Consider the following 13574-nt stretch of genomic DNA (forward strand, 5'->3'; position numbering starts at 1 on the left):
TGAAGAAATATCATTTGGTTTTTTACAACACTGAAGGCAGTCAAACATTCCAGTTGTCACCATTTGTTAGTGAGATGAAAAAACAAAAAACAAACAGTTATCCTAACAATTTAATAATATCCATTTTTATCCTTGATAAAGAATTCTTGTTAACAAGATGACATTTTGAACTATGCAAGGAAAATATGAAAATCACTAGTATTAACACCACTAATGCTATGGCAGGGTAAAATAATTCCACTGTCATTAAAAATGGGGTTGGGGGATCTAATCCCTTGAAAGCAATTAATAGCAATTATTAGGTAAAAGGTAACTCTAATTACTTTGCTTCAATATAATACATTTTATTCAAACTAAACAATAAATTATCTATATATTTTTGCCAATTTAGAATGAGTGAATAGAGACTATGTCTTCCGAGTACTAAACACATGCTCAAAATAATACAGACACTAATTTGGTATACAAAATAGAATGGGGGGAGTTGAGTATAATCCATTTTGACAATGAAGGAATGAACAAAATGCAAAATTCTGAATGAAGTAAAATGCAAACTATTGTATTTCCAACTCTTTTCTGGTTGTGCATACCTCTGTAAAAATGACCTTAAAAGTGAAGGCTGAGCACAAAAGGAGAACTAAAAAGATAGACTAAAGATGAGTGAAGCTTCCAAGCTCTATTCCTGTCTATTGTAGTATATGTCTAGTAGAAAAAAAGGTTTTTGTTTCTTCTTTGAAAGCCAGAGTATATTGAAAAAGAAATTTAAAAAAAATAAATTTTAAATATGAAAACATTGTTTTCTTCTATCAACTACACTGAAGCATCAGACATTGGGATCCTGCCTAATGGAAGAAATCTTTGACAGAGTGCCATAATATGTGGTAGCGAATGTAAGAGTCCTGGGAATCCAGAAAAGAAAGAAGTCACCCTTAATTTAAGAGCATGGACAGAACAGAGAGAGAAGGAGGAAAAAAAATTCAATGTCTCAATCTTGGAGAATTCTTATAAGGGGCACATGAAGAATTAGAGTAAAGAGAAGATAAATGAAAGAAGAATCAATAATGTCAAAAAACATACAGACTTTTTTTAATGATGCAAAATTATTTTCCAATGTTGTTGAACTTGGACTGCATGATCATTGGTAACGTTGAAAGGGGAACATATAAGAAAATGCAAAAGTCAAATTCTAATCAAGCAAAAATAATGAGATTCTCTATCATGAAGAAATGAGAAAAGAGGATATAGTTCTTGCCTCGCAAGGCACGGCTGATTGTCATCAACTTACCCCCCACCACATATCTTTGCTTTTAGACTTTGACTAGACTTAAGTTCCAGTGAGCCTTGAAAGGTGAGGTACAAAAGGTGACCCACAAGGAGTTGAGCTACACTCCAAATAACTGCAAGATATTTCCAATGTATGCAGATAGAAATACATAGGACATATGTGGGAATTGATATTAAGGGTGTTGAGGTAATAATGGAAGGAATATAACATTGTCTCAGGCTGACTTTATTGATATGGGCCCACTAAGCAGAGATTCTCGATTTAATGTCATTGCTCAAAGGGTTAGAAGGGCTCTAACAGTTTGATTAGTTGGCTAAAACATGAATCAAGAGGTGGCCTACACTAAATGAAGTTGAAATTCCAGAACTGCTTTGGTACACTGTAGAGGAAAATATATAAAGGCTTGGGAAGACTGAAATGTTAGAGTAGATTTATGATTTAAGGCTTGTTCGCCCAGGCCAGGAGGGTTCAGAAGGCACATCTTTCATCATGACTATGGGAAACAAATTTGTGATGGGAACCCTAGCATCCTTGAAGAGCTCTATTGTCTTTTTCCTCTGTGAGTCAGGAATTACAATGGGAACTGCTGTCATCAAACTAGAATCCTAAAAGGTAATTGGGATAATTAGATCCCAAGCAGGACAGGGGCCAAGAGATAACACTTAATCACCAAAGAGGGGTGTGGTTACTCTAAATAGTAGTCAAAACAGTAATCAGAATATTCTGATTCAGAGACCTATGGTATTCGTTAGTTAAGGTGTCACTAGAAGTAAAATAGATGGGCAGTCTACTAAATTTTTATATGATCTGTAGAAGCAAAAAATGTTGGGTTCTAGGTCAGTGAAGAAGTCTAACTTAAATCATTAAAAGAGAGAGTCATGGTCTCTCAGTCAACGTCCATATTTGAGCCAATTTACAGACTCAGAATCTCTTGAATGAAGGAGAGGCCAGATCCACTAGAGAAAGGATCCTGCTACACTCCCCAAAATTTGTAGTCTTTCTCATAACCTTCCTCAAAAAGACCTACCACCTTTTACCAGGATGACTGTGTATTGGGGAAAAGGAAATAATTGGACTTTGGGGGATAACTGGACACTGTCTCTGAACTGACATTATTCCAAGCAGACTGAAAATGTCATTTGGGCTCACCAGCCAGAATAGGGAGTTATGGATGTCAGGTAGTCAATGAAATTCTGGCTGGAATCAGTCTCACTCTGGGCCCAGTGGGTTTCTGAATACATCTTGTGGTTACTTCCTCAAGTCAAGAAGGAATAATTGAAAGAAAAATAGATTATAATTATGAGAATCTTCAAAATTAGAGTATTCGTTTTCTTTTCAAGTCAGTTAGACCTTTCCATATGTGAAGGTTAAAGGAAAGGTGTCAATATAGAGGAGAACTAAGATGCTAGGAAAGAAGTAAATAAAAATCCCCCCAGTCCAGGTGCCAAGAAAGACTATTACTCTGGTCTAAGAACTAAGCTACTAGCATTAAAGATAGGAACTCTTTTTTTTTTTTCTTCTGAGGTTTGGGGAGAAGATTGGAAGGGTTTTCTATAGTCAGAGATATTCTGAAAAAACAAAGAAAATGATAAGTGAGGAATCTTCTACTAGGTTGCCTTGTTTTGGGGGGCAAACTGAGAGGTGATATCATTTTCCAACAGTAACAGAGCAAGTAAATGAAGAAATTGAGACATTGAGAAGAAAAAAGATTCGAAATCCTTTTTGAGAGTGATATTTTAGTTGACATTATCAGGACCTTTTATGGATAATCAGAACAGATAACTATTCCCATCAGTTTTAATTTGAGATGACCAATGCAAAGGAATCTAAGAGAAAAATGTCACAATATTTTTAGCTTCCTTTGGATAACACGTTAAAAACAGTTAAAACCTCCATAAGAGCAGAGTATAGCAAGTTCCACCATTCTTAGATGTTAAAAATCTGCTTTCACTTAGCTTTTCTGATTAGTTTACTACTGTCTTAGAAAAGAGTTCAAGGAATTAGATGCTAAACTGGTAAATGAGGTGTGAGGTATATGGTTAACTGTTTTCCTAAATACTTACGAGCATGGAAGAAATAATAGTGTTAAAACACACAAAAAAAGACATGATAGTCTGGTGTCTGAAGTAGGGAAAAGTATACCTAACACACATTATGTTTTATACCAAATAAAGTTTAAAAATTCTCATGTCTGTGAAAAAGCCTGAATGTGTGTGTATACACACACACATATATATACACACACACACACACATATATGCTTCTTAATTCTTCAACATAATCTTGATAAAGATTTTTGCCTCCATGTTTTACAAATCAGTACTTTCAGGTACAGATACATTTCAACCAGGGAGGTCAGCCCTCCTGTGCTTCACACATAGCAAAATACATAATAAATGGAAAGATATGTTTTTTAGCCTGTGGTCTTGTATCATATAAAGAGACAGATCAGGGCTAAGTGTTTGCAATCAGAGTTAAAGAAATGTACCCTATGAATAGAAAAAAAGTTAAAGAAAAAATGAAAATAAAACAGGATTCATAGGATAAGAGCTTTGCTCTTGGGCAGTTTTTAAAATGACTTGGTTTGATCAATAAATGCAATATAAAAAAACTAAAAATGGGGTTTATACAATTTTCCCAAACCAGACAAATACGTTTCAATCTATTTAGACTCTCTTATTGATATATTTACAAAGCAAATTTATTATTTTTGCAAGACCTAGTCAAATATATGTCACATTAGAATGAATCTCTGCCCTCTGAGGTGCTGTTAGGCAGAATGCCAAAAGCTAAGTCACGCATCCATGTTCAAAGGTCAAAACAAGCACGATTCCACTGTATATTACAATGGCAATCTCTTAAAAACAACTGCAAAATGGAAAGCTTTGTGTGAAAGATAAGATGTTTTCCCCTAAGCAGTGAAATATTTAATTTTTATTTCAAGGACCTGAAACAATTTTTAACTTATGCAAATGATTTTTCTCTTTATTTATATAAGGCATCTATGCTATCCTCAAACAAAAGATAATTCCATTAAATAGTTGGAAAGATACTAAGAGTGAAATTTTATAGTAGAATCTAAATAAGAGATAGTTGACTAATTACTGTATAAGTTGCAAGTAAAAATGACTTATTTTAATGTTTATTTGAAAGAAAAATACTAGAAGTTAGAATATGAATATAATTCAACCTAAGTGTCTCATTTTGAAGCTTCACATACAGTACCCCCTTTAAATACTCAATGGATGCTTCAAAGAGAAATCAAATGTACACTAATTAATACTAATACATGTACTGAAAGTCTTCTGCTTTGGTTACAGTTTGAAAGATCATTTCAATATTGTTTAAAACTTTTTAACAGAGCATGTCCCTCCCTCCATGTTACCAACAGCAAGTAAACATTGGGTAGGATGAAGGGAATGCAGAGGGACAAATGGTACTGGGTGCCAGATTTTGGTTACCTCAAACATATAGAAAGATAAATTCTTGTTTCATTTTGTACTGAGTTACTCTCTAGATTTGTTGAATATCAAACACATCAATGAATTTTAATTTCCACATGTATTTGAGCATTTAGGAGTAAATTTTAGCATTGTGTAAGGAAGAAAACACATAAACATATTACATTGCACCTTAATACAGTTTACCCTTGCTATGTCATTGGGTAAACTTTTTTTTTTTTTTTTTTGAGAGGGAGTCTTGCTCTGTTGCTCAGGCTGGAACGCAGTGGCATGATCTCGGCTCACTGCAACCTCCCCCTTCTGGGTTCCTGGGTTCAAGCAATTCTCTTGCCTTAGCCTCCCAAATAGCTGGGCTTATAGGCATGCAACACCACACCCAGTTAATTTTTGCATTTTTAGTAGGGATGCAGTTTCGTCATGCTGGCCAGCCTGGTCTTGAACTCCTGACCTCAGGCGATCCACCTTCCTTGGCCTCCCAAAGCGCAAAGACTACGCGTATGAGCCACCACGCCCAACTCCATTGGGTAAACATTTATAAGATAATCGATTCTAGTAAGCAGTGCAGGACAGTGTTTTAAAATTTGTTTGGACATGATCCACAGTGAGAAATATATTTTACATCCCAACACAGTGACATATTTTTATATGTGTAAACAAAAGTTTCACAAACCAATACTTACTATTAACAATGTACCCTGATATTTTCTACTCTATGGTATTCTACTTCATTTAAAACTACTCATCACTATCTACTAAATTTATTTTAAGACTTAATAATAATAGGTCTTCACTTGCAGGTTGAAAAGCACCAGTGAAGACTATTGCCCTGGTAAAGACTATTAGTTAACAGTAACTAATCTGAGAGAAATCACATCTTACGTCCCTAATCAAATGAACAAACCATAATTCATTACTTTCCAAGATAGTATTTTCCCATTTTAGAAGTGTCAGTTGTGCTAAATTTAGAAAGGGAGGGAGGAATTTTTTTGTTGTTACTTTTTACTAAAATATTAGAGAGCAACACACACACACAAAAAAAAAGGTTTCTAGCTCAACTTTCCTTTCTGAACCAGTGCATTCCCTCATGGAAGAGCAGCACACTTCATTGTTACAATGTTCACATAAAAATATCAACAATTTCTTCTGGAATTGTTTGTAAATATCATTAATCTCCCTACGAATACGTTAAAAATACATTATTCTGATTTACTGTAACTCTTGTCCACAGTCTGAACAAAATATATTTTTCCATTTTTATAAAATAAAAGTAACAATAATGCCATGAGCTATAAAATTCAAATGTTTTATATCCATTCTGTAATCCTTTTCGTAATTCTCTTTGCATTGTAGAATGAATAGAGGACAAAGCAGTTCATTTTCAATTCCGAATTCTTTCTTAAACTACTTCTAACCCTGTCCTTCTACACTGTTCCTTTCCTCTACCTATAAATCTCCATTTTCACTGATTTTTTATTTATTCTTCTACTGTTACACTTGATAAACTAAGCAATTTTATTTATATATCAATATATTCTCCTCCCTTTAAAAAAAAGATAGCATGCTAGAAACACTTTCTTGTGCCTTGCTTTCTTACTTAACAATACTTTTTACAGTATGTAGAGATCCTTCTTATTCATTTTATAGCTGTATAATACTCCATGGTATGGATGCACTGTAATTCAGTCAACCAGTCCCCTACTGACAGGCATTTGAATAGCCACCATTCTTTTACTATTACAATTATTGGAAATGGATAACTTTGTACATATATCACTTTATATTTTTACCAGTTTATTTTCTGAGACAGATTCCTAGAAGTGGGATTGCCATGTCAAAGATTAGATGAATCTGCCATTCTGGCAGATACTCCAAATTCCCCTTCATAAGGTTGTATCCCCTGCTTTATTTATAATATCAATTTTTAAAAAGCAACCACCATTTCTGCCTTTTTATTAGCTATTACTATAGTATGGTGTACTATATATTCTCCACTAATCCTTATAAATCTGCTTAGCGCTCTTTTCCCCATGCTCTCTCTTTACAAGCTACATCACCAAATTCCTTGCCTTCCACCTTCTGGTTAAGTTCAGCCAAGAAGAGAGCATGCTAGAAGACTGGAGTGTGAGAGAAGAGAGGCATAGTTCCTGTCAGGCCATAGTATGGCAATGGCTGCATTCCTCTATCAAAGAACAAAGCTCTTGTCCTCTGACTCCTTTACAGCTATAGCTCTTGCCAATATTTATTAACTGCTCCCACACCTCATTCTGTTAGGCCTAGGGTTAGTAATAGATTCCTGTTGTTGCAGGTTTGCAGGATTTCAAGAACCCTAGTGGATTTCCCTTTATCCTGCCTATACCTTTATATGTACATTTTTTATTTCTTATTTGCCCACACCTTTATACACTGTCCTTTCATTAAACTCTTTTTATCACCCCTTTTGAGTAACCATCTGTTTCTTGCTGTGACTCTGACCTATATGCATGTGTCATGTTTTAATGAGTAAAAATCCATAGCTTCAAATCGTGTGGAAATGGACATGTAATTAAGATGGCAACCTATGTACATGACTTTGAGTATGAAACATCTTTCAAAAATATAGTGCTGAATGAAGGGTCAAGTACAAAATGGTAGGGAAGAAACTGGATCATAAAACATTGCTCCACAGTATGACTAACTTAAAATGTTTAATTTCTGCCCAAAATAAAAAAGAGGGTATAAGAATAAACTTCTGGATGTGTGAAAGGAAGTGAAAAAGAGTAACTAATAAAATGTAAGTATGGAACACTTTCAAAGAAGTTTTCTAATAACTAAAGGAATGCATGGTCTCTGTCAATCTATGGGTTAGTATCTTCATTAATATAAATAAAACATTTTCTAATATTAATTTAAGAAGCAGTAAAAATATATGGACACATATATTTTATAAACATGACCTAAGAGCTAGTTTTTTAAGTGTTTATTATTTTCAAAGGCTTCAAACTTTTCAATTTTCATTAATGTTAAATACTTCATAGAAAACAAAGGCTGATTTTACACATTTCACTATGTTAAAATATGTATTTTCCAAACTTTTAACACCTCACATGCCATATTATTTTTACATTCAAATTTAATAATGTTTTGTTAGTTTCATTAAATAACAGATTAAAGATTTTAACTTCTTAGTTTTCTTATTTATCTTATTACTTTTACGTCAAAGTAAAAAATTAAGAAAATTGAAAATTAACATTTAGATTCAATGCTAAAATTCAACATATGCATCCGTTATTTACTCTAGAGTCATTCCATTTTTTCATTACCATGTAAGTTAAAGTGTAATACAAATATAAAAGACTCCACTGCTTAAGGTCTAATTGTATCATACTGCTTTAAATAGGGCAATATATATACCAATATCAGCTCAGAGATTGCTGTGTTATAAAAATTTAAATAAATACTAACTGAACTGAAACCTAAGCCTGAGTCAAGCTTAACTTTTAATTTCACTGCATATATTATATTGCCATAAAATTTATTGGACTATTACTTTGAAATTCAGTATTTAAACTCATATTTAATCTATGACATATACCATCTCATGATAATACAAGTTAAATCTGTTTCATCTACTATATTAAGTAAATCATATAAAATATATTTCTTCTAAGGTAGGCCAATAAATCACTCTCTCTTTCCTTATGCATTTTTATTAAAAAAGTATTTAAGTTCCTTTCTAAAGTATGTACTTGGGGTGTTGGCATACCAACCAACCAAATTAGGTTTCATTTATTTATGCAAAGCAAATGTATTGTTTCATCTTTATACATACAAGCAAAAATAGAACTGAGAATAAGAATTGGAGGGCAAAATCCTCTAATGTAGGAATAGTGTTTTATTTACTTGGAAAACTCCACCAATCCAAAATGGAAAGACCAGTTGAGGGACCACACAGTTAGGTCAGGGAGGCTCTGGTCTTTTGAAATGAAATAGTCCAGTGAAAGGTTCAGAGTTCAAAGTTCAGAGGTGACAATGCTGGAGCTCCTTCTAGTTCAGGATTAAGTTCATCACAACGTATAGTGTTATACTTCTGACTGTTGCTGTGACCTAAGGAATACTATCTCTCCTAGTGGGCCTAACATCTACTAGTTAAAGGTTAAAAGGTATCTGAGAAGTTAAGAAGAGTTTTACTTGGTCAAAAGTATTTTAAAGGGTAGTGAAACCTGCATTTTTGCCTACCCAGTTTGCTGTTTTTAATTCTAGATTTGATTACTGACTTGTTCTTAAGGGTCCTTCTGGAGCCTCTGTTCTGCCTGTGAATTTAGTTTTGTATCCAGAACCTGATATTAACTGCTACTAGATCTCCTTATTGCTCTCCATGCTGTGTTTACTCTCTTCATGTTAACTTGTTCATAAATGCCTTACCACAAGGCGCCATCTGTCTTGCAGGCCTTCCTTTATTTCCTGCTGTGTCCTTCCCAAAGCATCTGCCACATACTCCTTGAGTTGGATGCCCAAGTCTGTATTCTTGCTAGTGTATCCTGTCTCTCTGCTGCTCATTCTCTCATTCTGGAGGGCATCAGAAAGCCAGTGCTGGATAGAGACTAAGAGTTTTTATGTGCAGCCACATAACATCTAGATGCAAGTCTTGTTTTAATAAATTTCTAGCTATGTGACTTTGTATATTTTAGGTAATCTCTCTGTCTTGAGTGACTTATTTACACATGTAAAGTTTATTAATTTGCCTGGATGTATTAGGTTTTCAATAAATGTTTGTTATTATTGCTTCTTATATTATTTGTATATTACAGGATTTCCTTCTTTTATATGGCTCAGGAATGTGACTCTGTGTGTGTGTGTGTGTGTGTGTGTGTGTGTGTGGTGTGTGCATGTGCTGTGTGTGTGTGTATAGATACATGCATATGTATATTATATATATATACCACATTCTCTTTATCCATGCATCCACTGATAGATTCTTATGTACTATTGGGGCCACAAAAACCAATAGGACATGGTTCCTTCCCTCAGAGAGAGTACAGACTTGATGTAAGTGCAGTAATATAATGATATTATGAAGGAAATACAACAAGCGACAATCATAAAGATTGTTAGTTTTTCAGATAATGTCAGTAAAGACTCCATTGAAAGATATGGGAGCTGATTTTTAAAAGATAAATGAATCTTTGCTGGCTGACTAGGGGGAAAACTGATGGTTTAGTCATAAGTATCATAAGTGTCATAACAAGAGCTGAGTTATTTGAAAAAAAGGTGAAAGACATGAGCAGGACCCAGAGCAAGACTGATTTGCTACTAAACTGCCAAGCTAGTGATTTGGTTCTCCTTACGATCTGAATTCTGGGAAAGAAAACTTCTCTCAAACCCTGGGACAGGATTGAAAATCCTTTCGTAAAAAAGTAGAACCCTGAGAAATTATGTATATATATATATATATATATATATATATATATATATATATGTATGTATTTGTACATAATTCTTAAAACTGCAAATGCCATGGAAGGGCAAAATAGTTAACTAGATATATGATAAAAGAATGAGGGAACCAGGAAAAAGATCTAAAGAAATTACACAGAACATAGCATACAATTGCAAAAATATAAAAAATCCGAAAGAAATAACTAAAGATATAAGGGTTAATATGAGAAAGTCTAACATATACCTAATTGAAATTACTTTAAGGTAAGAATGAAGAGTGGAGTACTATTTTAAAATAATAGGTAAGAACTTTCAAGAATTGATAGAGGACATGAATCTTCAGATTCAGGAATCACAAACACAAAAAGCAAAAGAAAATTCATTCCTACACACATTATTTGAAACAGTAGAATGAGACATTTTTAAAGCTTCCAGAAAAAAAAATCTACAAAGAAATGACAAAATAACAAAACAGAATAAGCAAGACAATAAAATAATATCTGTAAGTATCTAGGAAAAAATTTTGTTATTCTAGAAGTATATGCCTAGCAAAGCCAGCTTTCAAGAAAAACATTTAATCTGCACAGCAAAGGAAACAATTAGCAAAATGAAAGGCAACCTATAGCATGGGGAAAAAATATTTGAAAACCATGTATCAGATAAAGGGTAAGGAGTTAGTATCCAAAAAATATAAGAAGCTAATACAACTCAATAGTCTGATTTTTTAAAAAGCTTAATTTTAAAATGAGCATAGGACCTGAGTAAACATTTTTCCAAAGAATATATAAAAATGATCAGCAGATACATGAAAGGGTGCTCACACTCCCCAGTCATCAAAGAAATGCAAATCAAAACTACATGAGATATCAGCTAACACCTGCTAGAATAGATATTATCAAAAAGACAAGATATAAGTATTGGTGATGGTGTAGAGAAAAGGGAACCCTTGAACACTGTTGATGGGCATGTAAACTGATGCATCCATCATGGAAAACATTATGGAAGTTCCTCAAAATTAAAAACAGAACTACCTTATGATCTAGCAATCCCACTTCTGCCTATATATCCAAGGAAATGAGATCGGTATCTCAAAGAGATAGTTAGACCTCTATGTTCATTGCAGCATTATCCACAAGAGCCATGATATGGAAACAACATAAGTGTCTGTCAGTGAATCAATGGATAAAGAGAATGTGGTATATATATTTTTATATATGTATACATAGATATACATATATATATATATGTACACACACAGAGTCATATTCCTCAGCCATATAAAGAAGGAAATTCTGCAATATGCAAAAGCATGAATGAATCTGGAGGACATTATGCTGAACGAAATAAGCCAAACATAGAAAAACAAGTACTATATGATCTTACCTATATGTAGAATCTTAAATAAAAGTCAAAATCATATAAGCAGAGGGTAGAAGGTTGGTTGTCAGGGACTGAAGAGCATGGGGAAATGGGGAGATATTGATCAAAATGTACAAACTTTCAGTTATAAGATGAATAAGTTTTGGGGATCTAATGTACAGCATGGTGACTACAGTTAATGCATTGTTTACTTTAAATTTGCAAAGGCAGTAGATCTTAAGTGTTCGCATCACACACCACACACACACATAACTATGTATGCTGATGTACGTGTGATTAACTTGATTTTGGTAATCATTATATAACATATATCAAATCATCACTATACATGTTGACTATATAGTTTTTATTTGTCAATTGTACTTTAATAAAACTGGGGAAAGACATTGAATACTAACAGAAACTGAGAAAATTTCCCACCAAGACATCCTTGTTAAAGGAATTTCTAAGTATACAATACAGGAAAAAATAAAATGATCTCAGAAGGGATATCTAAGGTGGAAGAGGAAATGCTGAGCCGATAAACTGAAATAAAATAAAATGAATTTAAAATAAAATTCATGATTGCTAGATCCTTTTTATTTGTAAAATACTTGAAACTTTAAATAAAATTGTTCAGTAGTTGAATGTAAGGGTCATATTTTGGTTTGTATTCAAGTACCTATCTGTGTTTTGACCTAAGACCATATCATTTGTAATGCTCCCAAATATCAATATCCTTCTCTATTTCTACCACACAAAGTTTATACACTATGAACTTGTAGGAGACATAAGTGTCAATTGTAAGAAGGGGATGAGAATAGATGCATATATTTTTAAATGCAACTACAAAGTCCTACCTTCTGCATCATTAATAAAATCTTGCTCTTTGTAAGCTTATAATAATTTGCAATATCAGAATACTATATGGTATTCAGCCTTCTTAACATTAATTAGGACAGTTCTGAGTTGGCTTACCTATGCAAAAGTCAATGATGTGAATTATTCATACTGAAATAAGCCAAAACTATCTGTGATTTTAATGATTTATAGGTAAATTAGATTTGAACAGTAATAATTTCAAAATCAGGATGGAAATAAGTTTTCTGATACAAGCAAAACCAATAAATTAAAGCAAAGTGGGAATAATAAAATAATATTTGAAAGGCTGATGGATTAAATGAATTGGGAAACTTCAAAAACTTTTTTAGACAGGAGGGAGATAAATAAAACATAAGGAGACGAACTTCAATGATAAGTGAAAATAAGCAGCAGAAAAAATACTGTACTTCAGGTATGAGCATAAGTTATGAAAACCAAAGAGTTTGAGTAATTAATTTAAAAAGCAAAGTAAGCAGCTCTAATCAGGATTGCTCTTTAACCTCAATGATTGTTTATTAGTGATAGGTTTTATCATGTAACTTAAAACACAGTAGAAATGCTAGTATACATGTAATTTACTAAAAAATTGACATTACATTTAATTGCAATTTTAAGCAAAATAACTTTCTTAATGATACAAATACTAAAAATATCTCAAAATTTAAAAGATATAGAAGAGGAAATAAAAATACTCTCAACATGGAAAAAATGAAATGAGATTTGAAATGGGACATGAAGGAATAGAAAAAGGATGAGTAAAAATAATCATAGGATTCCTGATTAATAACTCCTTAAATTTCCTACATTATTTATTCTATTCATAAGACCAAAAATCATTCATTCTTTAAGTTTGTATGTAATTGAGATGATGGAATTTTTTCTATTTAGAAGAGCTTCACTTATTGGAAATATATGTAATTAATCTGATCTCCTCTAATTAGTATATGATAAAAACAGCTGAAACTAAATTATAGTTAGCATTGTAGCTAAAATAGTTCCCATGTATTAAATTCACACTGTCAGTTGGCACTATGCTTAGATTTTTAAGAGGCGGTAGAGTGGTAGCAAGAAAGGCTCTGAAACCAGCCTGCCTAGGTTCACATACAGTTCAGAAACTTACTTAAGCCATGCGACTTTGTGCCTCAATTTCCTTATGTGCAAAATTGGGAATA

General features: G+C 33.0%; 1 protein-coding gene across 10 annotated transcripts in view; it reads right to left on the reverse strand.

The window, feature by feature from the left end:
- SLC4A10 (solute carrier family 4 member 10) overlaps nt 1-13574 on the reverse strand; it is a 374879-nt gene that overhangs the window by 222064 nt on the left and 139241 nt on the right. The gene's annotated exons all lie outside the window — the stretch shown is intronic.

This window comes from Saimiri boliviensis, chromosome 5 (assembly GCF_048565385.1).
Source record: "Saimiri boliviensis isolate mSaiBol1 chromosome 5, mSaiBol1.pri, whole genome shotgun sequence".
Classification (NCBI taxonomy): Eukaryota; Metazoa; Chordata; class Mammalia; order Primates; family Cebidae; genus Saimiri; species Saimiri boliviensis.